At 52.3% G+C, this 27,840-nt stretch overlaps 1 long non-coding RNA gene across 1 annotated transcript; it reads right to left on the bottom strand.

The window, feature by feature from the left end:
- Nucleotides 1-462: 462 nt before the first annotated feature.
- Nucleotides 463-10,483, bottom strand: LOC141572871 (uncharacterized). Its single transcript, XR_012498346.1, has 3 exons — nucleotides 9,993-10,483; nucleotides 7,371-7,542; nucleotides 463-906 (listed from the first exon to the last, which is right to left on the bottom strand). It is a non-coding gene; the product is annotated as an uncharacterized LOC141572871 (long non-coding RNA).
- Nucleotides 10,484-27,840: the final 17,357 nt, after the last annotated feature.

Genomic DNA, 27,840 nt, shown 5'->3' with positions numbered 1-27,840 from the left:
GGAAGCTTGGGTCCGCCTGTTGGGGGGGTGCTCCACAGTGGAGACTCTGAGGCGGAGGCGGACGAAGCAAGTGGAGACAATGTAGCTCCCAAACGCCAAGCCCGGCCATGTCCTGCGTTCTTATGCGGGAGCTGAGACCCCTGCATGACACCAGCATGACAATTAGGAAATGCATTACAAAAAGGGCCACATACAGAGAAAGGCTATAAAAACAAATGAACAAACCTAAAAACAAAAGCAACAGGGAAAATGTATTAAACACCTGACATAATCTGATCATGTAAATAAGCCACATAGTCCGTGCTGGTCGCTACAAGATGTTCACAGACTCTGACCCAGTGACCTCACTTCTAGGACAGCACTGACTGGGGTCATTTCAAGGGTGAAAAATGAAGTTATCCAAATGTCCCGCAATAGAAATGATTGAGTAAATTATTCTGCATTAATGGAGAGGAAATTGTATAGTTATGGAAATTATGCTTTATAGTTCTGAGTCATATGAAACAAGTTTATTATAGCAAATGAAAAAAAGGATTAAAAACTAGGTGTACATAGTGAGCTGAAATATATTGAAAACAAAAGCATCTAGAAGGATTGGGAAGAAACGGGTAATATTTTCACCTGTCTGGTGGTGGGGGGGTGTCTGGAGGCTGCAGGGTGGGCTGGGCATTGAGCCCTACCTGACACACACACAGGACCGTGGGGCGCGAGGGCTGAACTGGCACTGGACTAAGCGGGAGGGGGAGTAGCTGGGTGTCTGGCTCCTGAATCGGGGAGCCCAGAAGCCACAGTTAGTCCAGGAGGAAATCCAGGAAGTGGGGTGAGTCTCACAGGACAAAAGATGGAGAATCCTCTGGAGCCAGCGTGCAGGCATCACTGAGCACACGAATGCAAGCAGCTGCTTCACTGCAGGCAAACACAGTAGTTAGTGTGACGTGCAGTGATGTTCTGGTGCCAACTCCCCCCAGGTTAGGGCGCAGTCCCCACAAGACGGCCTTCACCTCAGATGCCGGCTGCAAGTTCAGGGGCCCCCAGGCCCCTCACACTTCCAACCAGCTGGCTACACATTGCAATGTTTTGTGATCCTCTCTGTTCGGATAAGTCATTAGAATGACCCAGAGAACAAGAATGAGCAAGCTAGATACACTCGGCTGGATGGATAGGGAGATGATAGGTCAGATAGATAGATAGATAGATAGATAGATAGATAGATAGATAGATAGATAGATAGATATAGATAGATGATGGGTAGAGAGATAACAGACAATAGATAATAGACACAGATAGATGAGACATGATCGACTGCTCTGTCTACGTACATATTCTACATATTCTCTTTCATGTAACTTCAGTCAAAGCTAATGATGTATATAGTAGTTATCTACATATATATGTACATAATGAAAGGTATACATAATTACTTTTGACTGAAATTATGTGAAATGCAATTGATCAAAATTCCTCGTCTGTGGGACACAGAATTAGCAGGACCACAAACTACATGTGTAAAGTTTCATTGTCAAGTCTATACCTCTCCTTCGTGCACTCACATAAACCCACTGGGAAAATACTCAATCCTCCACTTGTTTGACATGAAATGTTCACAGTGGAGGGGACATAAAACTCATCCCACGAGTCATCAGTGACAAACTGGGTACCAAGTGTTGACAGCTCATGAGTACCTGAGACTAGCAGCTGCACCAGGCCTTTGAGTATCCTGAAGTCATTCACATGCGCAGGAAACCTAAATTTGACAACAGTTTTAAAAATGTCCATGACATTCCCCAGAATTTGGGAAGCCGGAAGAAACTTTTCTAAACTATCAGTTAAAAAAAAGAAGAAGAAAAAACCAAGTTTTGATCCACCATGCTAAAGGAAAGACGTTTTTGTCTCACTTTTTCACACAGCTTTTCAGCACTTCCAAATAGTAAACTTGGTAAACTTTGTCCAGTTGGTACAAATTCATAATGACTAATCCCTCTGATATCCAAAAAGGTTAGCAACATCGTTGCAACAAGTTTGCGAACTTAATTGTGTTGTTTTTGTATTTAGGACACAAAAAATACAACTAATCTGATACAGAAAATTCTGTTAATGGATGTACATTTTTTGATCCTAAAGATAATTATTTTTTCCCAAATTGTCTAAATCAGCATCTAGTAAGTTTCACAGAGCAGGTAAGTGAGTTTGCATTTCCACTGATTAATGGCTAAGAGGGTGGGTGCTGTGGGGCTGCTGTTGTTTTACTTGGTTGTGAGGGCGACAAGCACTGCAAAGGAGGCAAGAACTTGAGCAGGAAGTCTGCAGTGTTTGCCAGACTCACCACAGGTTAAAGTCTTATTTTTTCTGTTAGCATGGAAAGTTGAATTAAAAAAAACGCCCTCTATAACCTGAATGCTTCTGGCCAGGTCGGAAATTTCACACTCCAGGCCCCTTGATGACTAACTATAATGAACATGTGAAATGTCTTCCAAAGTGCCTCCAGAACCTCTTTGAAAATTTTCATCCGAAGGCTTCAGTCAAACCATCTCCAGTACAAAACACCAGGTTTTCAGCTTCTGTGACACAGCCTTTCTCTATTTACAACTTTTGCCTTTGAGGCTCCAGTTGACTTGAGTTCCATTTTAAGGGACATTTTTCTTGGCGCATGACTACCATTCAAAAGAGGGGCACAAGAACCCTTTCCCTGAGCTCTGCTGGGGTGCAGACACCTTACTTAGAATTTTACAAATTGCAGTGTCAAATGATGTCATTAACATGTGGCTTCACTTTCCAGAAGGGGATATTACCGCACAGAATCTGGTAAAGTAGTATCACTACGTCCTGTTACAGCTTCTCATAATCTTTATGACCAGCAGTCGGAATTAAAGAAAACTATTTTGCCATTACTGATGTATATATTTGACTTTTTTTTTTAACATAACCGAGGCAAGCAAAGAAAGGAAAGCACAACACAATGAAAGTGTGTGCTCAAGTGACTTTTGTCCCCGACTGTGATGCGAGCCAAAGGGCTCGCCGCTTTTTATTAAGGTCGTTGACAATTGACCTTCAAGGAGTAATTTACTTCGGTGCCTCTGCATAAATGCATTGGAGAATTGCTTTTTTTGAAAAGACTGTCATTTAAACAAAACTCAAATTGGCCCCAAGGCAAAGCTTTGTCTTGAAACACCCCTCAAGGCTGCTCATCTAAAGCCAAGCAGAACAAGCCACAGAAATGTGGGAAGCCAGCCCAACCCTGGGTCCTGGGGAGAAGCTGTGTGCGCGTCGCAGTGGGGGAGGGGAGGGGGCACTCCCTCTGCCCGGTGGTGCACCCCTTCCCAGAACTGCTGCCGTCTGGAGTGACCCACCCAAGTGGTGCCCCAGTGCCAGGCACCCAGATGAACTGACTGGTGTCCCTTCACTCCGCTGGCACCGCTTCCCGTTATGTCCACTCTGCTGTCCGAGGAGCTGCTGGCTTCCGGCCCTGTCCTCCTTCTGCTTCTTTTTCAAACTTCAAAGGATGTGCATACCTTTGAAATGGTGGGAAGTTTCTTTTCCAAGAGTAACTTTGGCTGGAAGAAAAATCTTAGTATTCAGTACACAGAGGGGTGTCTCCTGTGTCTGGCAGCCCATCTGGCTTTGGTGCTTTTGTGTAAAAAGAAGCCATGATGTTTCCTTGCATTCGGTATCAGATTATTTTCAAACACCATCAATAATCTGGAAAATGTCTCATCTACTACCGTGGAATGTAGCAAATTCAGAAAAGACAGTCTCAAATAACTGCCTTTCAAGAGGTTTTTGTTAAGAAATGGAAGTAGAATATAAAGATTTTTTCCCCCCACTGAAATCCTTTTGCTTTTCAGACTCTACTCTTAAGGGCTCACTTGAACTTCATACCTGCACTTCACTTTGGGAGAGAAGAGGAAGAGCTGGTCTGGGAGCAACGTGACAGGGGAGGTGTAACGCAGCCGCTCGGCTGGCTCAGGGAATTCTGCTGACACATGGGCGAGGTGACAATGTCATTAACGTCCTGCCATCACCACGCTGAGTGTCACTGCAAAGCTTTTGTGGGAAAGAGGCTCGGCCTGATTCAGGGACAGTGGGCTCCCTCTCACACTCCTGCAGGCAAAACCCTGTGGAAAATAGTGACAAGTTCTCTTCATTTCTCTTTAAAAAGGAATCTGAGGCTTCTTCCAGCAAGATGAAGTGGACGTATGTTCCCTCTGCGTCCCGCTAAGTACAGCTAAACACCTGGACGTCGGGCATACTACAGACACAAGAAGACGCCATCAGTGAAGAGAAGGCAGACGGCTCGGTATCTCAGGACCTGGAGGACCCCGCTCCCCTCCCCCCCCACCCCCGGGAGTGCCCTGGGTCTTCTTCCTGCCTCATGTGTCACAGACCAGGAACTGAAGGAGCAGCATCTTACTTATGCCCCAAGGCCAGATGGGAGCCTAGATCTTCACCCTCACTTGACTGCAGTGAGGCTCCCAGCCCCACCCCCTCTATTGTCACTGGAGGTCATGAGGGACACAAAATCAAGGTGGAGGTAGCAATGGACTCCTACTCCCCAGGAAGATATCAGAGGAGGCCCTTTGGGGAGCCAAACTCCCACCCTCCTCCAGGCTGTGACAAGGATCCCACTCCCATATGTATCAGCAGAGCCCAAATGGGAAAATGGACTTCTGCTTTACCTGCAAGTAATGAGTTAGTATCTCTCCTTTTCCCTGCAGGAATGATGGCAGCAGAATGCAGTCAAAGCAGAAGATTGAAATAATATCCAGAAACTCATAACATAATAGCCTAAATGGTCAAGTTTCAATAGAAAATCACTCACAGATGATGGAAAACTAAGAGAACCTGCTGCCAGTAGACTGACTGTAAAGAATGACTATATGACATTCTCTAAACAGAAAGTAAACAACAAAAGAGGAAACTTGGGACACCAGGAGAGAACAGGGTGAGACAATAGACGACTTGGCAGTTTCTCAAGAAGAACTAAATACGTAACTGCCACGTGACCCAGCCATTGCACTCTTGGACATTTATCCCAGAGAAATGCAGACTTACATTCACACAAAACCCTGTACCCGAACGTTCATAGGAGGTTTACTCATAATGGTCCCTGTCGCGTCCAGCACAACACGGGCAGTGAGAGAACAAGAAGGGGTGGTGAAGGGTTAAGAAAGACACAGAAATCAAGAAAGTTTTGAAACAGGGGCCAAGGGTCTCCCAGCCTCAAAGGACTGAGAGCCCCAAATCGGGCCCCTTGTGGCTTTTATCGATGCACATACAAGGAAGTAGCATTGTTTTTACTACGGTCTGTGAGTCTCATACATGATACCAGAAAACTGGTTCAAACCAATCACCTTGCCTGTCGAAAGTCCCATGATGTATTAGTAATTGTTGTTTGTACCTCCCCAGGGGACAAAACCTTTATGCTGAAACTTACTGAGATGGAGAACTGATGTTATCACATCTAGGACCACTTCCCAAGCAGGTTGTGGGAAGGAACACAGCCACAGAGGCAGAAGCTCTCCTTAGAGGGGGAAGGTGGGGGGCTGTGCCCACCTCTATAAACCCCGTGAATTCTCCTGGTGGCCCCCACACGACTGTGCCTGTCTTAGGTCATTCCTTTCTTGCGGAATCTTACCCGTCATTGGCCAGCCAGCCATCCTTTGGGGCCAAACAAGGAAATAGCATAAAGGTGAAGCAATGTCCCTGAAAGGAATAGTCTCACAGACTCTTCTTTCTTTTTAGGGGTAGGCACGAGGGGACAAACAGGCAGGCACCTGTGTGACAACAGGTCCCAAGCTGGAAACCACCCAGATGTCTTTCAGTAGATGAACGGTCAGCTGCCGTCTGCCCATAGCGTGGGGCACGGCTCGTGTGATTCAGCGACAAACAGGAATGACTCCTGTAAAACACAACCTGTACACATCTCCAGGAAACCATGCTGAGTGACAGATGCACCCAAAGGGTACATGCTGTGTGATTCTATTTACATGGCTTACTTGAAATGACACAATTGCAGATTCGTACTGGCTATGGGCGAGGGAGGGGTGGAGATGGGAGGCCCTGTGTGGCCAAGAAAGAGCCGTGTGGTGGTGGAACCTTCCTGTGTCTCCACTCGATCCGTATTGATACGCTGCTTGTGATACCTTAGTTGTGCTAGATCTCACCACTGGGTGAACCAGGCTTGCTGTGCACTGAATCCACAATGATCTCAAAATGAAAAGCTTAATTTGAAAAACAGAAAAGGGATGTGTAGATCCCTGGAAATTCTGCAGAGCTCCTGCAATGGGCAACATGCTCACACATCCCAACACTGTGTTTCTAAACCTTTGATCCTTGCCGTGGTGTCTGGGAGGGAGAGCTTATCAGTGACGACCTCACTGACCTGAGAACACACTGAACAATCTGACCCACACTGAATGCAGAGAGCTCTCTGGCTCCTTGACAAGAATAGACTCTCACCCGGCAAATTAAATTCTAGAAGTTCTAAGTCTGTTGCAAATGGATTTTTTTGAAAAATCAGCATTTTCGGTATTTACTGCCATCAAGGTGAAAGTCAACGTCAATTGAATGTCAAAGATGACAGGCTGCCGTGCCCGAGAACCCACCTCACTTTTAACTCACTTATTCCAAGCCACTTGGCCTTCTTACCGACTTTTTCTGTTGTGCATTATTAAAGTCTGCGTTTTTGCTTTATTGGCCCAAATACGATTTGTGTCAATTATTTCACATCAACTGGAAATCAACTTTTGCATGAGAAAATGAAAGCCAAAGATATTTCCTACAAAATGTAGTCATTTTTCTGTATTAAAAATACTCATTTTCAATACAATAAAGCATAATTGTATGCAAATTGCTATGAACATGAGTCAGTAGATTATAGCTTTTATCATAATTCCAGAGTCCATGACGAAAAAAGAAATAAGTGAAGAACCACTGAACTTCTGGACTTGGACAATTTATATTATCAAATTTCCCAAAGGGAATTGCTTGCGGAGCACATTTTAGACGATCTAAATAGTGTGTACGTAAAGAGAGGACAGGTGACAACGCGCTGCTGTCCTCAGGAGACAGAGAAGACTTGCGTTTGGAGCAAACTCGTGCACAGAGGCCCAGGTTCTCTTGATTAAAAGTGTCACTCGGCCCTGCAGCCCCGTCACATTTCCTAGTGAGCGTGCTCAGGTCTCTCAGATACTGACATTCATCTCTGTTTAAAAATAACCCAGCTATAAAATATCAAAGCTGGGAAGCTTCTGCTCTGGGCAGTAATGTCCCTCCCTCAAGAGTGTACTAAGGGCCTACATTTCCTCAGCTGTGAAATGAGGGGAGGGAGGGCATCACTAATAAGGTCTCCCAAGTGCTGAGGCTCCGATTACCCGTCTCTGAATATTCGAAAAGCATCTTCTTGCTCATTAAGCGAGATCACTTGACTCTCGGAGCCTCAGCTGACGTGGCCGTCTTTGGATTATGAGTGCTTGGGGGTGATCTGAGGCCACGTTGGTCTCAGGTTCAGAAACTGTCTCACTGCCATTTCCTGGGCATCTGGACCTTAAAACACAAGAAGACGGGCTTGGCTAGAAAAATGAAGTTTCAACTCCCATGTGTCAGCAAGGCTACACGTCCCACCCACTCGTGACAATGGCCTTGTTCTTGCAGGGCCCCGGTCATGTCCACCCTGATCGTCCTAAGGCCGCTTCCATCGGTAGCCCGTCCTCACACAGGAGCCACATCTCCCATGAGGCTCTGCCCCACATCCGGCCCCAGGTGACAGAGCTACAAGGGCTCCAGGACCTCTCAGCAGGGACTTGGGGACAGTCAGCACCAGGGAAAGAGTGCGCAGGGCAGGAGCTGGGCTGAAGGACGATGGCCCAGAAGTGCCAGTCCTCCTGAAGGAAGGAAAAAGGACCTGGCCCGGCACACAGCCGCCAGGCCCCACCTCCCTCCCTCTCACCTGACCCCAGAAAACACAGGTGCCCTCTCCTCTGTATCCGTGGCCTTTTCTTGAGCCCCGTGCTCCCACACATGGCACATCCTGAAACAGCCCGTTTCTCTGCCCGTGCTGCTTTCTCTGCCTGGAACTCTCTGGCCTACTTTGTGTCCCCCTATAAAACTCCTACATGAACCTCAAGACCCAGCTCAAATACAGTCTTACTTCCAAAGCTCTTCCTGTTTCCCAGGCTCCTGCCCTCGTTCTCTGTGCCCCTTCCAGGGCATTTAGTTCACATCCTCACTACAGCAAAGAGCAGCCTTCGAGTCGAATCCCTGACTCTCACTCTGGATTCAGAGGGTCTCCAGGGGATGGTCTTCAGCAGCTGGGGCCTGGCCCTGCACAGGAAGGTCTTCAGGTGTTCTCTGGATAGAGGAAGGAGGGAGGGAGGGAGGGGAGAAAGGTGAGGGGGAGGGGGAGGAAAGGAGAGGAGGAGGGGGGGAGGGAGGAAGGGAGGGAGGGAGGGAGGGGAAGGGAGGCTGGAGGCCACTGTCCAGATCACAGGGTCCAAACACAGAGAGACTGTGACAAACGGAGACAGTGCCACCTGGGCTGGGAGCAATGACGTACTCCCAGGCCGCTAGAGACAACCGTGGTGGAGAACGCACAGCCCTGAGCCCACTCAGCAGTTCAAACAGGCCAGGACTGCCTGCTCCCCTGGCCGTGGAGTGAAGAATCCAGCTGTGGAAAGCCCTGGCCGCCGTGGCTGCCCCAGCACCCTCATCCTGACTATCAGCTCTGCTGCTGAGACAGAGAGGAGGGCCATGCTGGGTCCCGAGGCACCCAGGACAGGAAGCGAATGGGGGGCACAGACGGCCGTCCGGCCGGAAGGGTTCAGCAGCAGCGGACGGCGGCCCCTGGGGTCAGATTCTGACCATCCAGAGAGATAGCCGGCCGAGTCCCCTTCCTGCTCCCCCATGCCCAGGCCTTCATTCCCAGGGCCTGCCGCAGGGTCCACTGGGCCTGATGACAGGGGTGGCTGTTTCGGAGGCCGGCACCCAGGGCTCTCACCTGAGAGGCATCTCCCCCCAGTTTTGCGCCTTCCACCCTGTGTGTCGCAGGTGCAGATCTGCTGTCCACTGAAATCACAAGACCACCGTCCGGTACCCCGGCAGCAGCATTTCCAAGGGCACAAAACACTTTCCCACTTATTACCTAACTTCATCTTTGTGGCATCTATGCACTTCACACAGGCAGAAACTGAGTTTTTTGGCCACGGGCCCCAGGCTCACTGCTCGCAATCCCTCATCTGGGCGCAGCCCCGCCCTCCAGGCCCTGCCCGCAGCTGCCCAAAGTCCCTCCTCCACGCAGGAGCTGGGATCGGTGCTCAGGAAGCACGGCAGCCCCTCCTGGCCCCAGGGCCCCTGGGCTCTCTGGGAAGGGCAGGGGATGCCCAGCAGACGGCCCGAGCGGCAGTGCCCTGGTGGGACAGGAGGGAGACCCCTTTCCCTCTGGAACTTTCTCTGGCAAGACCGCATGACTGCATCTGCCCCCCTGGCAGATAGCACTTAATTTCTAAGGAGGAAAAATAAAGGAACTGATATTGTGTTTTGATCACAAACATAAAATAAACTGAATAACAATAAAGTAATAAAAGAGAAGAGATCCAAGATAGCAGAGTAGATAAACACTGTGCCTGCTTCCTTCCGTGAACACATTAAAATTACAACTAAATTATAGAACAATCAACCTGGAAACCATCTGAAGTCTGGCTGAACAGAAGTTTTATAACTAAAGATATAAACAAGAAGCCACATCGAGACAGGCAGGAGGGACAGAGATGCAAACGTGCTGGCCCCACACCTGCGTGAGGCTGCTGAGACTGGGAGGAATAGCTCAGCCTCAGAGGTTCTCTCCAGAGGAGCGAGAGAATCCAGCCGGGGAAGAAGAACCCTCACAACATCTGGCTGTGAAAACCAGTGGGGATTCCAACCTTCTGGGTGGGACAGAAGGCGGTGGGAAACCCAGGCGTCCTCTTAAAGGGCCTGCACACTTGCTCGCAAGCACTCACCTTGGGCTCCGGCAGAGGGACGGTGACTCGGTGTGGGCACAGAGCCAGGAGTGCAGTTTCCAGGCTCTCGGCCTCACGTGGAAAGGTGTTGGCTCAGAAGGTAGGTGGCCATCACCACACCCTGCTCACTGCACCACATGTCATGCGGGGCAGCCTGCGGGGTCTCAGCTCCCACTCCCCGCACAAGAACGCAGGACATGGTGAGGCCAAAAAAGAACACCCACGGAGCCACAGATGGGGAAGTCACACCACTATATTCTCGCTGGTGGCTGTTTGGACACAGGAAGCAGGAGCCACATGATCCACAACCTGCCGTCCACTTCTCGGCCAACTAACCAATCCCTTGCTAACTGCAACCCGCCCTTGCTAGCTCAGCCACGGTGGTTATATCAGTGGCTAATCAGTAACAGCTGACGGCCAACTAGTCACAGCTGATGACCATCTACTACCTGAGCCAGCACCTTTCCATGTGAGGCCGAGAGCCTGGAAACTGCTCTCCTGGCTCTGTCCCCACACTCCACCCCAGGGTCTCACCTCACAATCTACATGGAAGCCATTTCCCTCCAGGTTCTCCGTGGCCTGGGATAGTGGTCAGGCATAGAGTGGTGAACAGCAGGCCTAGGGCTCTGGGTCACCTCCTAAGCCACTGAGACCCTCGTGCACTGCTTTTGGAACATTGGGGCACAAAGTGGAAGCAGAGCTTGTCAGTAAAAGGCAGCGTGCTGCACCGTATCCGGGCGTGAGTAACCATCGACAGGAGGACCTAGCCCCACCCACCAGCGAGCACATCAGGAGTTTGCTCGCGTGACGGGGATGAGGCTGGGGAGACGGTGCGCAGGCGGCTGTTTCCTGCCACTGGACGTTCAGAAAGGCGCTCGCTTCCTGGGGGCCCGCTCCTGCTGACGGGTCCAGCGCCACTGGAGTGCCCGGGTGAACGTGGGACACACAGGAGCTGCAGCCTCTGCCCCCGCAGCCTCTGCCCCTGCCATCTCTTACCATGTCTTATTCCTTCTGCCAGGGGACCCACTTGTCTCGTGCCCACTCACAGCTCCTGAGTCCACAACATTTCTCATTTCAGCGAATGAGAAAGAAGCAGCATCTCGCACCCACTTTTGCGCTGTGGTTCCCACAGACTTGGCACTTCAAGAAAAGTCTCCAGGGTCATCTCCGGACAGGCTTGACCAACCTTAATGCTCTATCTGTGACGTCTGCAAACCCCAAGGTCCATTCCTGATTAAAACAGCAACAACAAAAGTGCTCAAATGAACAAAAACAGACAAAGAAATATCCTTGCCATGATAAAATATTCCTTCGTCCCAAAGTCAAGCTGGTACCTAATCAGCAAACATGGTAAGATGATGGGGCACCCACCATCCCCACACCTGCTGGACATCGTACTGGAGTCTTGGCCAGTGGGCCAGACAGCACAGGGGCCTCGTGGGACAGGAAGAAAGCCTTCTGTTTACTCTGATACATGAGATTCCCCAAGAGAATCAGGTAAAACTAAAGTTATGAAGCTAAAATGAGACCCTCACATACAAAAGCCAAACAAATTAAAGAATTCCGTAAAATATCAGGACATAAAATGAACATAATGATAAACAGCCGTTATACAAACAATGACCAAACAGAAGAGCGTGGATAAGAAAACACCATTTAAATAGCAAGTAAAAGAAAAACAGTACCTAAAAGAAACTTGACAAAACTGTGCACGCGTGTGAGGAAAACTTTAAATACCCCCCTAAAAAAATAAAATTAGGCTTCCTGATGAAGAGACACTGCCTGTTCTTGGTGGGATTACTCAACATCGTAAAGATGCCCGTTTCCTCAGGTAAATGTACGCATTTTCTGTGATATCAATAAAAAGGCTGATAAGTTTTTTCTGAAGCCAAACAGATTTTAAATTTCATACGGAAACTGCTGCAAAATATCCAAAAATTTTTAAAAGAAGAGCAATGAAGGGAGACTTATTAGATATTGAAAATGGGATAAAGCCTCTGTGATTAAAACAGTGTAATACTGGGACATGAGCAACAGAACAGTAGAAGAAAATATAACCCATAAGTAAACGCAATTACATGCGGAAATTGAGCATATATTGAAGAGAGCATTTCTCAGCTCTCTGGGGAAAACGTAAAATTATTAGTGGTGTTGGGAACGTGGCAGCCGTGGCAGGAAAATGGGCCGTGCCTCACAGCCCTCATCAGACCGCACTTCGAATGGGTCTGGAGGTAAAAACAGAAACGTGCAAATGTTAGAGAAAGCTGACCGTACCCGGGGGTGAGAAAAGCTTCTCTACGTGGACTCACATGTAGAAGCAATAATGGAAGATGAGTAAGCATAATCACGTACTTCTTAAACTCTGTGGTACAAATCACTGTACACGAATTCAAGATAAATAGCAAATGGCGACAAAATGTTTACAACTTTATTCATAAGGAGAATCACACGTTAAAACTACCTGTTGACCCCAGTTCTCACCTCTCAGATTAACACACATTCATAAGCTTGGCAGAACAGCAGGCAGACCCCCCTCCACACACACACACACACACACTGGTAGGCGTACGGATTGCCGTGGCCCCGTGGAGGGGAACTGAACATTGAAGAAAATGGCATGAGCACCCACTTTTGGCCTGGTGGCACCCTTGTAGGGATGCCCCTCAAAGACAAATGCCCTGAAATACCAAGTGACATTTGCACCAGTGTATTCACCGCAGCAGTGCTTACACTGGGAATGCTGGCAGCGGCCCAGGGTGGGACGGTCACGTGGGCCATGCCACTCTCCCCGTGCTGTGGGGCCAGCAGGCTGCAGACACATGAGGGGCCACTCTGTGCTGGCCTGAGGGATGACCTGTTTTATTGTAGGTGGAAAAGTGCCATGAAAAGAGCGTGCAGAGACCCCATGGCGGTGTTTCCAAAGGGAAGAGGGAAGGAGGAAGCACGAGGTGTGGTGGGCACAGGCGTGGCGTGGCGCCCCTCGCATTCACCCTTCGTGGCTTTCATTTGGAGCCATGTAAATATTTGACATAGTCAACAAACAAAATAAAGAAAGCATGAGAAAAAAAATCCGTATCAGTGAATTCGAACAGACTCCATGGACCCAAGTGTAAAGCAAGTGTGTGACAAAAATCACAGAAGCAATTCAAGTCTCTTTCAGATGGCATACTTTTAACATCTCCCCTTAGTGGGATGTAAATGTTTTAAATTTTAATTAGGTTTGTTTTTGACAGTGGTAACGACGCAGTAATTGTGAGTATTGTAGGGGAGAGCAAATGAGCAGTGTCTGCGTAGGTGACATTGGGGAGAGGCTGTCACTGTGGGAGAAGGGACACACAATACAGACAGGCAGGTGGTGTGAGAGAAACCTCTGATGCTGGCTTTGAATGAGAGGTATCAGAGTGAACCCAGGATTTTAAAGATAGAAAGATTTTAATGAACACTAAAACCCCACATTTCTCTAATGTAATTGTATGCACGCGTGTGTACATTATGTATGTGTATGGAATGCTATGTCTGTCCATTAAAAGCAGTCAGCGTTCTCTGGAGAAGTAGCCGGTTCCAAGCCCCACAGAGGGAGAGTGGCGTGTGAGCCTGGGACACCTTGCACTGCACCCAGGGCCACTGCATGCAGCAGTCGCTTCCGGTCCCTGGCTGTGTGGTTTGTCATCAAAGCCCAGTCAGTCCCCAGACACAGCCCCCTCCCTAAGCAACATTCTCCTAAAAATATGCTCGTAATTTGTTCAGCATGAATCCACACAGTTATGATTCCATTTGTACACCAGCTACATGATGTGAGATGTGTGTGTGCTCATTACCAAAAATTTTTATAGAAAAATCAAATTAATATTTCAAAGGAGATTATGCATTTAATAATTTCTGGGCCCAAAATTATCTAACACTTGCATTTTCCAGCGAGTGTGGAATCAGGACAGGCTGGGTTCCTTGTTGAATGAACACACACCCAGGAGTCTGTGCTTCCCGTTGTCAGGACGCCACTGCCACAGCCCCGTCCCGTGACCCCCCCACCTCATGGGCACGTCACCCCCTGTGTGGTGCTCTTCTCCCTTTTCCAGGCACATGCACACACGAATGCATGCACACACATGTGCACGTGTGTACACATGTACACACGTGTGCACACACCCGCCACATGTACACACACCTGCCACATGCACACATGTGCACATATGCACACCTGCCACATGTACACACGTGCACATGTGCACACCCGCCACATGCACACACGTGCACACATGCACACCTGCCACATGTACACACGTGTGCACACACATGCACAAACATGCACACGTGTACACACACGAGTGCTTACTCACCGATTGTTTCCCATCTCATGGTGCACATTTATCCCACACAGCTCACACCATATAGCTTTGTGCTTTCAGACCGAGAGCTCAAAGCTCCTGTCCCAGGTCTGTGGTCCCCGTGGGGCTGTGGCCCTGCGTCCTGGTGGCCCACAGTCTGCTCTCACTGCCTCCACCCAAACCCACGCCCCACCCAGCCTGGCATGGCCTCTGCTGCTGCTGCCCACCTGTCCAGGCTATACTCAGTGCCATCCAGGAAACTGAGAAAAGCAGAATAAAACCTATGGGTTGGGAACTCAGAGCAATAAGGCCTGCGTGCCTGAGAGTGGCAGGCCACAAGGACAGGACAGAAATGCTCTGACCCTGTAGGGGAGACCCCATGTGTGAGGTTCCCTGGAAACGCTGCCTCACAGCCCAGCTGAGCAGTTGCTCTGGCTGTGGTCTCAGCCCCCGGTGACGCTGTGGGAAGGGAAGGGTGTGGCATATGTCCCTGCAAAGCCAAAGGGACTCTGTGGCCCCTGGCACGGGCTGCCTAGGACACAGAAGGAAAGAGCCCTGAGACACAGGATTCCGTGTGGCTGTCCCCTCCGCGTGCTCTGCATGTGTGTGTGGGGGAGGTCTGCCCTTCACGATGTGACCCACCACATGCAGTCCACGCCCTCCAGCTGCCTCCCTCTCGAGCCGCCCCCAGCTCTTGTCTCCTGACACTACAGCCCAGCCTGTCCTGAGGGTGACACCTCCCTGAGCTCTTTCTTCTGGAAGACCCGTCACAGGCACAGTGAGTCCTTGCGCCACCACCACGCAGGATGGCTCCCGTTGGAGGCTGGAGCTGGACACCCGTCACCAGGGCTCTCCCTCCAACTCGACAATGGCAAGCCAGGCCTGACCTCGGCGGTGACCCCTCAGCTGCAGGTGGGGGCCTGTGGGCTCTCCAAGGGCCTTCTTGTTGTGGGAGGGGCCAGCGAGTCCCGAGTGCGGAGGAATTTGCCCTCCCGGGTCCACCCAAACCCCGTGGGTCCTGCCTTCCTAAGGTGAGTCTGAGCCAAAGTTTTCACTGCATTCCTCATGCGGAAACTAAAAGTCTCTCGGTCCATCAGTATCTTGTACCACCCTGCTGCGGCTGCCAGAAGCGTTTCTCAAGGTGCAAATCTTGTCCTAATCTCATCATTGGTCTTTCATCACAAATTTATATTTGGAGCAGCTGATTCTAAGCCTAGCAGGAGGCTGGCTGACTTTGAGCAGTGGGGGCCAGGCCCTCAATGACCCAGACCCAGCTGTACCCGTGAAGGCTGGACTCACGTGGAAGAGAAATGTTTCCAGGTTGAGGGTCCACACCAAGATTTCATCTCCACGGAAACGTGCACGCTGCACAACGGCGACCTAAACAATAAATGGGAATAAAACTGAAAATGAAGAACACAGGTTGCTGAGTGTGGGGTCTCAGCTGACCTGCAGGAGGTCAGCTTTTGACGGGATGCAAACTCAGGCTGGTTAGCACGTGGCATCGCTTTTCAGAAAGTTAATCAGAGCTTGACTTCTCTGAACAGAGATGAAACCTGGCTCTGGCACCCGCAGCACCGAGCCAGCCCCCAGAGGAGCCCCGAGGCTGGGTGGTGGCCGCGGTGTGGTGCAGGACACCCCCAGGGGACATCTGTCTCCAAGTCTCACCCCCAGGGGCAGGCGCTTCCCACTCTGAGACTCAGGGTGCCAGCTCAGCTGGGGGCCTATCACTGTTAACAGCCAATCCCTGGGCCCACACGTGTGGGGTCTAAAGTCTGGGACTAGAAGGGCAGGGAGCCCCCAAAGGACCCAGCTGGGGGCTTGGGGGTTCCTGACATGCAGCTTGGGTGCCTGGAGGTTGTTGCTCTCTCCACTCTTCTGCATGTCTGAAAATTCCATCAGGAAAACCTTTGAAGGCCTAATGCCCCGGGTCCACCTCCTCGTAGTCCAAGGAAGCATGTTCAGAAGCATGTTCAGAAGCGAGGGGGTTAGAGGCAGAGACCCTGGACGCCTCAGGCGCATTCCTGGCTGTCAGGGCAGACAAACTATTAACCTCGGATGCGGCGCCAGCCCCTCCCAGACGCTCGCTTCTCCTCAGGTCTCTGCGTGGGGTGTCCAGCACGGCTCTGGACTTCTCCCCCCACCAGCCGGGCCCTTACATCCCCAGGCAGGGGATGAGTACTCACCTGACCAGCTGCAGGTGGGTTCCTTCTCTGACCTCCCCAAGTCAGCGGGGCCGGTCTGGGGCGACCCCTCACCTCTCTCTCATTTTGCCCCCAAACACCCTCTGTCTGTTTGGTGCCAGGACTGCTGAGAAGGCCATTTCATGTGTGAAATATGCAGGACGGTCAGGAGACTTGCTCAGGCCCCACATTCAGCAGGCCTCTCCAGATGCCCTCGCTGGCTCCCCCGTGACGCCCCAGGAGGCCAGGAAGCAGCTGCCACAGCATCACACCCACGAGGACGTCCCCATGGGCCCGGCCAACGGAGCGAGCCCCTGGGCACTTTCCAGTGGCCTCCACACATGGAGCTCCAGGCACAGAGTTAGGGCTGAGAGAAAGGGCGGTTGTGGGGACCCCGTGCACCCCAATTCTGTCTTGACTGTCATTCCTCCTCTCTGGGCCTCCTCTGCAGAGCCAGGTTGTGGACTAAACAAAACACGACCCAATCAGGCGAGGGAGCGTGTGTCCTGAGGGAGACAGGGAGGGGCGGCAGCCAGGGTGAGGGTTCCTTCTGAGCTGCAGGGAGTGGCTGCATGTGCTGGCATCAGGTGGCCTCTGGCCTCTGCGCCATCCTGGGCCTGGGGAGCACTAAAAGGGACCTGCATGGCTGGGGAAGGACACGGAAGTGACCAGTCACGGGGTGGGCTGGGCACTGAGCTTGCTGCACAAAGAAACCAGTTCTTTCCCGCTGCTGTCCCCTCTGACATTGGGAAGGCCGGCACCTGGGGCAGGTGTGTGGGTCATAGCTCAGCCCAGATGCAGCCCCGCTGGAGTGACAGGGACAGAAGTTATTACAGGGGGTGGACCCCATGGGCTGGGCCTGCAGGGAGGAAGGAAGTGGGGGCGGGTGGGACCAGTGGGACCCCGGGACCTGCTGTGCCTCTACCTCCAAGCCTTCAGCCTGGATGACACAGGTGAGCTGTTGTCACGGAGCCAAACAGGTGTCTGGCCCAGGTGGTGGAGAAGCTGAAGGGAGGGCCAGCAGGTCTGTGACAAGGACGGCCCTCCCCACCACCCCCAGCCTGGTCAGGGAGCCCTCCCAGTGCCTGGCCTGTGTCCTCAGCTTGGGGACAAAAGTGACTTTAAATCCTAAATATTTTCATAGACATTTGTCTTTAGACTTACGCGAGAATCACAAATGATTCTGGAAGTGAACAAATAGCTTAGAGGCTGATTTTTTTCCTAAAGATATTTTCATTATTTGATAAGGACTTAAATGGGTTTTAACTACCTCCCCAGATAGTTCCTTTTAAATGTTTTAATTTTAAGGCCTTCCTGGCTTAATACCTTATGTGGCCCATAATCAGGCTGTATAGTCTCTCTCCGTCTCAGCCTGATTAATAAGAGAATGGGATTATAATAATACCTCTGCAGGGCAGTCAGGGGCAAAGCTCTAGCTGGCGGGGGGCTCTCCCTGCCCCATACCTGCCATCTCCCTGACCTCCCCCTACCCTCTGCCTCCAGACCCAGGGGTCCCTGTGGGGAGGTGAACAGGTGCTCCCGTCATGCATGTGGCATCGGCTGAGCTACTGCTCACACGCCCCCACCCCCCCTCAGCCCCTACACCAGGGCAACTGCTTCCTGGCAACAGAGAAGTCCGCAATTCAATTGAAAGTCTGACCAAGGCTCTCCAACCCCAGAGGCTCTGTTTTAAACAACACTGCGCACTGTCCAGCCCTGTGGTCAGGTGTGTGTTAGGTCTGTGGTCCTGGGCAAGTGACCGCTGCTGCCCAAGCCCCAGAGGCATAAGAATGGGACTCCTGGGGGCCTCATGCGCTCCGGAGGAGACAAGGGACGTGTGGGAGCCTGTCCTGGATTTTACCTCCCAGTGTGACTGCTGAGGGGTCCTGTTGAGCAGTGGGGAGACACCAGGGTCCTCAAGCCTGCCCACCTGTGCTCCAGCCCCAGCCCGAGCGCTCACTGCTTCTCTTTGACTCAGTTTGTCAGTCTGTAAAATGGGACACTAATCTTGACTGCCCTGTGGATCCCTCTGAAGATTACAGGAGTTGGCAGCTTGAAGCAGGCAGAGAAACGTCTGGCAGACGGTCCCAGGTGAAAACATGGAAGCTGCCATTGTCGCCTTAGGTGTCACTCCACTTTGTCACTTCTGCCTTCTCTCCACTGGGAGCTCCTGGAGGGCAGGGCTATGTCTCTCCATTTCCGGCCCTGCAACAAACCAAACTCTGGCCCTTGGTGGGGACTCAGTATCTGCTGGGACCGACTGCCACGTGTGACCTGGTCACTCTGCTGCCCACAGCTCGTGACAAGGGGCAACAGCAGGGCATTCAGCAGCAGTGACCTCCTCTGGACAAAGAGTCCCCAGGTTGGTAACCCAGACTTGGCTGTCCTGACCTCTGGGCCACCAGAGTTTGGCCGGCTGTGGAACAGCGGGTCTAATGAGTCAGCAGGAGGAACAATTCACTGCCAGCTGCCACGCCGAGGCCACCAAGCAGGCAGGTGACATCCTTGTGCTTCCAGGACACTGGCCGCGTGCATGCAGTCGAGCCCCTGGGGCCATTCCGTTTCTAAAGTATGATGCAAGTTACAAGTGATGATACCTGGGGCGAGAAATACTTATTATGTGTAGGACGGTAATAAATATTGCCTTTATATCCTAAATAAAACCTGAAACCCTGAGTGTTCTGTGGGCCTCTTTTATGTCTTCCCGTTATGGCCCTGGTCCAGTGATTTCCCCAGAATTTACTGGCAGTGAAAATGAGCCACAGTGCCACTCTCTCCAACCCTGGGCAGCTGTCAGCACACGGCGCCCAGAGCACCTGTCACCACGGTCCTGGAGGGAGCTCTGCTCTGACGGAAACGGGGGGACTCGCAAAGCACCAGCTTCCCAAGCCCCAGGGAGAGGGCCACCGGGCGAGGCATGCTGAGTTCTGCGGTTCGAGCCCACGCCCAGAGCAGGGCCCTCTCTGCCATCCTTGAGGGCGATGTGACGCATGAAAGATGAGGTGGGTGAGGACATGAGACTGCAAATTCACATGGCACCAGAGAGCGTCTCACTCTCAGTCTAGCTGCAGAGAACGGGTCAGATTCCGACTCGTGTGCTACGTGTGTGTATGGCGGAAGTGGAGGACGTTGGAAGGGTGGTAAAAACGGTGCATTCCTCCGCACGCTTTGTCAGAAGGTGGTGTATTCTGAGGAGCATGAGAGAGGGACGTCCACTTTCGTGTCTTCACAGGCAGAATCAGGGGACTAGGTAGGAGGTGTCCATCTCGGATGGACGTGGAGATGACACATGTACCTGTACCCTGAGGCCAGCGCCACGTCCCTTCTGAAAGCACACAAAGTAATTTGTCCTGTCCTGGGCGCCAGCACCTTGTTTGTTTTCATGTCCCTGACTTCTGTCTACCCAAGGGGCAGGTGGCGCCCAAAGAGCAGTCCATGTGGGGCCAAGATGGGGTCACAGGAGGACGGCCCACAGGACATATACATCCAGAGAGGGGCATGTGGAAACGCAGAGATAAGGGTCCCCCATCTCACCCTACAACAGCCCCGAGGGAAGGGCTGTCAGAGCAGGGTGAGGAGGTGACAAGGTGTAGAGAGGGGAATTATTTCAGAGCCACTTGTTCACCGGGCACAGCCATGGGCTGTTCACACGCACATGTGTCCACATACACACACATCAGGGCTGGCTCAGTACCAGTGCAGTTCCAGAAACTCTACCATCAGGGGTTGGACACACAGAGGATGTGATCCCAGCCCCTGCCTGGAGCCCAGGGTCCCTGGGGAAAGCAGACAAGGCTGCTGACCGCCAGGGAGCTGGAGGTCCCCGGGGCTTTCTATCAGCTCAGTGCGTTTCTGAACATGAGGACTCTCACAGTAGGTTTCTCTCTCCTTATTTTCCTTTCCTTCCTACCCCAGCGCCACCACAAATTTAAAACCAGCAAAGCTCAGTGTCCCCAGAGAACCTGACCGCATGCCCCCAGGCGGGCCTGTTTCTGCCAGGCTGGCCTGCTACAGCCTGCAGCCGGGGACCTCCCCACCCAGTGGGCAAGGGGGGCTGCTGACCTGGGTGTATCCCCAGAGTCCCCTGAGGGCTGCCCTGCAGGGGGATGGGGCAGATGGGAGAGCACTGGCGGGTACAGAAGGAGCCCCCAGCTGGCTGAAGGCCTGGCCGTGTGGGCACTGCTGGCACGAGGCTTTACCTGCTGAGAAAGGAGCAGCAGCTGCAACCTGGCCAGGAAGCCAGTGGGTCCGTCGGGAGAGTGGTACCTACTGTGGGCTGACCTCTGCAAATGACACGCTCTGCCCTTCTTCGGGCAACATGATTCCCGGATTGTGTCAGCCTGGGGATGAGCCAGGATCGTCAGGGCCGCTGCAAAGTGGGAAAATCACGTCCCTCTGGCTTAGACCCAACCTGATGATGCAGGCACACCCATGTGACCCCGAAAGCCCCGCCCCGACCCCCGCACACTCGTGATAATTTGGGTCCTTTCTGAAAGCTGCTGTCTCGTTTCAGAGCAGCCACTGGGAGTCCACGGGGAGGAAGCCTGGGTGGGCGGGCGTCCTGATGACACGGGCAGAGGGAGGTGGAGCTTTATCAGCTTAGAGGGCTATTCCTACACTCTGTCTGTGGGTGGTTCTCACAGGGCCCAGAGCAAAATGCCCGTGCTGGGTTCAGAAGGGAAGGACTTGCCAAAGTCCTCTGATTACAAATGCCCATGTGCAGAGGTGGCATGCAGCGCAGAGAGCAGCTGTTCTGACCTGTGCTTTGCAAACCGCAGTCACCACGGGTTGTGAGCATTTGCATGAGGTGACTGCGCTGGAAGTAAGTTATCAATTCAGGATGGTCTCAGCCAGTGCTGCCACATACACCCCGCCTACACAGCTCGCATCTGAAAAACCCAGTGCCTGTGTACTCAGTCCGCAGGGAGGCAGTCAGCGGGGGGCCCTCGGCTAAATGGCAGTAAGGCTCCCACCAGGCCACATGTGGGGCTTTGCCACAGCAGGGTGGACACACACTTGCCAGCTGGTGGTGCCCTTCCAGGGAAATCAATCAACTGAAAGTCGTCCATTCGCTTTCTTGGCTGACATGCACTGGGACCTGGTTCTGGGGAATGGAACGCAGGGCAGAGACAGAGTAGGGATGTATTTGCATGACTGACCCCCAAATTAAATATGAAATAAACTTGCGTGTAATGGGTCAGAGACCAGATGTTCAAAGTCACTGCTGAGACAATGGCTCGTGACCTGTAAGATTTGGCTCCAATGTGAGAGCAGTTTCATGCTTCTAAAGAACAAGGGGAATGGGGGGGGGGGGTAGAAGAATTGGGGAGAAAACGGGACAAACATTGACAGCACTAATTTAACGACTGTCCAGGGAGAGATTTGGCGAAATGACCTTGAGGACTATGGGCACATGGGAGCGGCCGCCCCACCTCGGAGGTGAATATGCAGCCTTAGCACCACCCCCACCCGTGGTGGCCAGGCAGCCTGCAGAAGGCCCTCCCCAGAGAGCCCAGGGCTTGCTTTGTCTTCCCAAACCTGTGCCCCAGCAGATCCACGAGCGGCCCAGCCCCCTCATTGCTCGGATTTTGGCCCCACTGAGCCCTTGTCGCAGGATGGGCTCCCGCCCCTTCCTGAGCCTGTCGTGGGCCCATCTTCACTCCCAGCGAGGGTTCCCCTGACTGTTCTCACTGAGCACACAGCCCTGGCCCCTCTGTCCCAGCTTTGTCCCCTTTGTGACCCTCCGCACATTGACCATATCACTCTTTTGTGTCAAGTTCTCACAGGGCAGGGCCACTTCTGCTTTGTTTCCTGTCATGTCCTCTTGGTTGATGACGCGTCTGGCACTTCCCAGGAACAGCTCAACAATATCTGTCGAACAAATGAATGAATGAGATCATTGTGAAATATCTACGTGTACTCTCCGTGGACATAACGCTTGACAGACTTGCGAGAACCGCAACCAGTCTACCCCATGTCTCAGCCACTCAGCGTGTTGGTGCCTCGGGCCTCCCTGGTAGGCTGGTGCTGGGTCTTCTCTGGGCCTAAGATGCATCAGAGCACACATGTCTTGAGAGGGTCGCTGTCTGCTGCTGGTAGTTCCCCAAGCAGATCTTGCTCGCATCCTCTGAGCCTTTGCAGGAGCTGTTCCCTCTGCCTGGAAGACGTCTGCATTGCCCGACTCAGCCTCCTGGATGTGCATTTCTGGCACTGTTGCCCCTTCCTCCACTCTCACAGCACGTCCTGGGAGCTAGTGCAGCACATGTCCCTGCTGCCGGGTCATGGGGTTGACGTCCCACCAGTTTGTGAGCAGCTGTGAGGTGTCCTTCCAGCGATGTCTGGCCCAAGAGATGCACAGGAAACAGCAGACAATGAAAGGGCAGCCAGCCACCTGCAGGGATGGAGGTGTCCTCGTGCTCTGAGGAGGCTTGGGGTCAGGGCAGGGGAGGGTGTGGAAAGCAGGGTCTGGAGTCAAGAGCCTTTTGTGCACTACCTGGGTGACTGAGCAAATCACTCTGCTTCCTGACTTCAGATTTTCTGTGACCTCAGAGGACAGTTGGGGGCTAAATGAGGCGAGGAAACAGGAGCCCTTACTAGTTCAGTGCTGATGTGAAGCATCCATCAAGTCGTCTGTGGTGATGAATGTTTCCATGATTAAGGAGTCTTGGTCATTGGGAAGTGGGGGCTTGGTCCCGTCACAACCATGGCCCACGCTGTCACCTGGAGTGTGGTGGCACCAGCCACGACACACTTTCTCCTGCTGTGGCTCTGCAGTCCAGGCAGGCTTGGGGGTGACTGCCTTGTGAAGGTGGGAGCTACGTGTTCCGTAGTTGATGCCGCCTGTCACCTCAAACACCCACGTCTGGCCTTTCTGGTGTCCTGGGCTTCCCCACAACATGGCGGGTCCTGGGGGAGCCACCCAAGAAAGGAGGGGCCAGGAGAGGCAGGACATCTTTGGGTCCTGGCCTGGCGAGTCTCGTTCTCACAGCGTCACTTCCTTCACAGTCTTCTGTGGGCGGCCGTCACAGACCCCACCCAGATTCAAGGGCAGGGAGCGCAGACCCCGCTCCCGGTGTCGGGAGTGTCAGGCACATGGTGAGACGAGCACATGGTGGGGGGGGGTGTCTGTGTGTGTGGGTGGGGGGTGTCTGTGTGTATGTGTGTGGGTGGGGGGTATGGTCATGTTTGGACATGCAGTCTGCCACACACCTGTACTGGAATGAAGCAGAGGACACTGCTGACCCCATGTCTGGGATAACACCCCCCAAGTCTTAGGGGAGGCTCCATCTACCTGCCCTCCCACTTTCCTACAATGAACATGGGTTGTGTTGATAATCACAAAAACATTGTTATGTTTCATACAGTTTTTCAAGATTGTTTCTTAGAAAATAGCAGGTGGAGGCAGATAAGGGATACATCACATGAAAAAAACCTTTAAAATTCTGCTTAAACAATTCCGTCGGCCTCAGATTCCCCCTCCAGAGCAGCTGTCTGCACCCCTCTCCTCCCCGGCTCCCCACGCTGCCCCTGTCCCTCGTCCCCCCGCTGCCCCCAGGCTGCCCGCCAGCCTTGTCCGTCTGTTCAGCCCAGTTCTGTGGTTTGTAGTCGGCCGCACGAGGCAACCCCGGCAAAGGCGTACGTCATGATCGTGACAGCTGGTTCTGAATAATCAGGAGCCTGTAGTCTGGTTCACACTGTAAATACCTTATGGGGGGAAGGTAAACAAAGCACAAGTATTTGGAGAAAAAAGACAAATAACCATTTTCTCTCACTGCTATTGATGCGTTGTTTGAAGCAGGTCGTCCCACGAAGCAACAGGAAAATTAACAGTGGAATTAGCAGCAGGAAGAATAAACATCCAGTAAGAAAACGGACGTCAAAGCCAAGACACTTGACACAACCCTCGATAAAGAAAGGGCTGTGACCTGGATCCGCCTGAGTTCACTGTTCTTACTCCTGAGCGCTCCGTCCTGGTCGCTACGATCAAAGCCAGGGGGACCCAGGGCCCCCACCCCCTTCTGCAGGTGGGGCCGAGCTGAGGGACAGAAAGGGGCTGAGCAAATGTTTGAGGTGGCGTCACCAAGAGGGCTTGTCAGGGGAAGAGAGGAAGTGTGGCACTGAGGGCAGGGTGACCTATAACCCCACCTGTGGGTGTGGCAGGATAGCTGGGTGAAGGGCATGGTCCCAAGGACGGCTTATCAGCCGGATGACACATGAGGGCGGCAAGGAAAGGGAGGGGTTAACCCAGGCATTAGCCTTGGAGGGTGGGCAGGGTGGGATCCCGGAGCACAGAGGCAGGTCCTGAAGCTCTGGCCTCTGGGGCCTGAAAGGAGGTTTAATCCCGTGACCGGTGACAGAACAGTCAATACCGGCCGTGGTTTGATTGGATTCCGTGTCAGCTGATGGACAGACCAGTGTCATGCTAAATTTTAACAGCTCAGAGGTCAGTGCTGAGTTAACCTAAGTTATGCTAGGAGCATTTAAAATGATAATGCAATGTGCAAAAATTAAAAGTTGATTTAAAAGACATCTTAGTCTATTGTATTTCTACAATGTCTTAAATATATACGGAAGGCTAAAACAATGGGAATTCTTTCTGCAGCCCTCAAGATCAGCAAATACTGGAAAGGCAGTCCTCATGCAGATGGAAACCAGCCGTCACGCCAGGTCAGGTTTCTCTGACTCACGTGACCTTGCCAGAGCTGACCTGGCATCTCCAACAACATACTGATTGATACAGTTTTAGAAAATGAATACAGATGTAGATAGAAATACGAGTATTATCTGTCTAGTTACAACGTTAAAGAATTTCATTTTCTTGGATTCAAAATCATGATTATGTGAACTAAAAACATAATTCCCAAACATTTGAGTAAAAAGCAAAAACATGTGGAGATTGTCCTAGTGGCCCTCAGGGAACTGTGTCTTTCTAAGCTCTGAGGTTGTGGCTGTTGTCACATTTCCTCCAGCGCAAAGGCCAGATTGTAGCGCGTGCTGTGTCGTTCTGCCATTTCTGGGATAGTTCTGTCGTGTGAGCAGGGCTCACTGCTCTGTGAGTGTGATGACAGAATGATGCCAGTGGTGATTAAACTGGCCCTAGTGGGAACAGACAACAGAGGGTGGTTACAAACACAGGAGCAGAGCCACAGGAAAGCACGATGGCAAAGCGCAGGGGACAGAATGTCAGAGAGGTGAGCCACCGCCAGGACCCTGAAGAACCCTCGCTGTCATGGATAAAGACAAACCTTGTGGCCCCAACATGGGCAACAAGCCAACCAGTCTCCATATCTTTGTGAGGTGAGGTTAGTTCAGAGTCGCCGGCCCCAAACCCAAAGCAGCAGTCACCAACCATCTGAGACAACAGGGGACAAGGACAGGAAAGGAAAACGTCAGGGAAAAACAGCTGTTCCGGTCCCTTCTTGTAGAGATGGTCATGACGCCTAAGATAAGGTCATAGCCCCAGCCAGTTGTCCCCTCTGCCCCTGTCCAACACTGCAGAATCGCTTTTGCACATGGTGGGATGACCCAAACTTCTCTCCCGTGGGTCCTAAGCCTCAGTCGCCCTGACTTTATGCAGCGACTGGTGCTGAGAGTGGTACCAGCAGTGCCCAGTGGACCCTGCAGCCCAGACCCAGTCCTCCTTACCCCCTGATGTACCAGAAACATAACTGGGGTAAGTCACCCAGCAAGCATAGCGACCACCTTCTCTGCCTACCACCACACTGCCACGAGGGCTGGAAATGACCAGTATTCCAGCTTCTAATTAAACAAAACCAAGACGGTAGATTTTGTTCTTGGGCGAGACTCCACACTCACCAAGGCCGGGGTTGTGGGATGAAAGCAAGAATTCCCTAAGTCGTTCATTGAGTGTAATAATGAGGGGCCACTCCCACCTCCCCCTTCGGTGACGGAAGCCAGGGAGAGAGCCCCATATACCAGCAATTCCCACAGGACGTCACCCAACCTCACAGGGTCTGGCCCTCTGATGGCCATTCAGCACTTTATCAAGCCAGCTGCTTCTGAAAGGTCAGGCTCATGGTAATGCCAGTGAAATGGGTGGGCACAGGCCCATTGTCACACTACTTTCCCTTAAAATGAACTTGGTCAAGAAGATATTGTGCAGGAGGCCGTGTGCTGGCTACATCGTGTGTGAGAACACGGACTGTGAGGATGGTGGGAGCGTTTCCGGCAGGGCAGGAGAACCAGCATCTGAGAGTCTTTTCTGTGAGCATAAATCACTGCCCCACTAACAACGAGAGAATCCCATGTGATCAGCCTGCAGGCGGGGCCACGAGGGCCGTCAGCATTGGCCTGTGGCAGCATCACACAGCCTCGTCAAGCAAGGCTGATGAACTGACACAACCTCCATCACTGACACCGGGGTCACTTTGTAGGTTGGCCACTGAGCTAGAATCAGGGGCCAGGGAAGGCGTGGGCTAGCGTTCTCAGGACTGTCCGTCTCGTCCACCTGGCATCGTAGCTTTTGATGAAATGCAAAGGGCATGAACGTCCCACACGCTGGGCCCACTCCAAGGTCCCCTACACCTCCTCCCCAGCCAGCTCCCAATTCGTGCTCCCACGTCCCCAGCCAGCAGGCCCCTCACTAACCCAGACCATAAACCAGTGTGGACTCGGACACGGGGCCATCTCTCCTCCCGCAGAATGGTCGGCAAAGGTCACAGAAGTGTCGTTTTGTGCAGCTTACGCTCCCCCACGGAGAGCCCTCCCTTCCACCACTGCTCTGCGGGCCCCTGAGTGGGGCAGTGACGAAGCAAATACTCACCGTGACCGTGGTCGGGACTTGGACTCTCCGTCCAGACCTGCATGTTTCTCCTCAGCTATTGGGCGACAGGGCACTTGGCAGGAGCCGTGAGTGTGGGGAGGGGCACCGAGGGCCACAGGTAGCAGCAGAGGTTAGTTTACTCAGCCTTCCCGAAGGGTGCAGGCCCAGCCTTGGCTGTAGCATTTCCGTTTTAAATGAAACACTGCCGTGTATATTGGATGTTTTGCTGGGCAGATCAGATAACAGTTCAGGGTGGACGAAGCAGGTTGCAGCCCTTCGGGATTCCGTTGTCAGTCCAGGAAGGCAGCCAGCTGGCCTTTCAAACGGAAGACGCTGACAATGAAGAGGCAGCCGGCTTTGTGCCTCCCCAGGGTCACGAGGAGCTCACTGCACAGCTGTCTCAGCACCCCACCCACACCCTCATCTCTCCTGGTGGCTTGGGCAGAGTGCAGCTAAGGAGACGCAGCCACGTGAGCAACTTTCCCAGCATCCTAGAGAGTGGCTTTCCAGCAGGTCCCACTGGTACAGCAGCACAGTGACGTCTCTGTCATTCGTGG

This window comes from Rhinolophus sinicus, linkage group LG07, assembly GCF_036562045.2.
Source record: "Rhinolophus sinicus isolate RSC01 linkage group LG07, ASM3656204v1, whole genome shotgun sequence".
NCBI classification, from domain to species: Eukaryota; Metazoa; Chordata; class Mammalia; order Chiroptera; family Rhinolophidae; genus Rhinolophus; species Rhinolophus sinicus.
The sequence above is the reverse complement of the archived record's forward strand: the minus strand, read 5'-3'. Positions and strand labels throughout refer to the sequence as shown.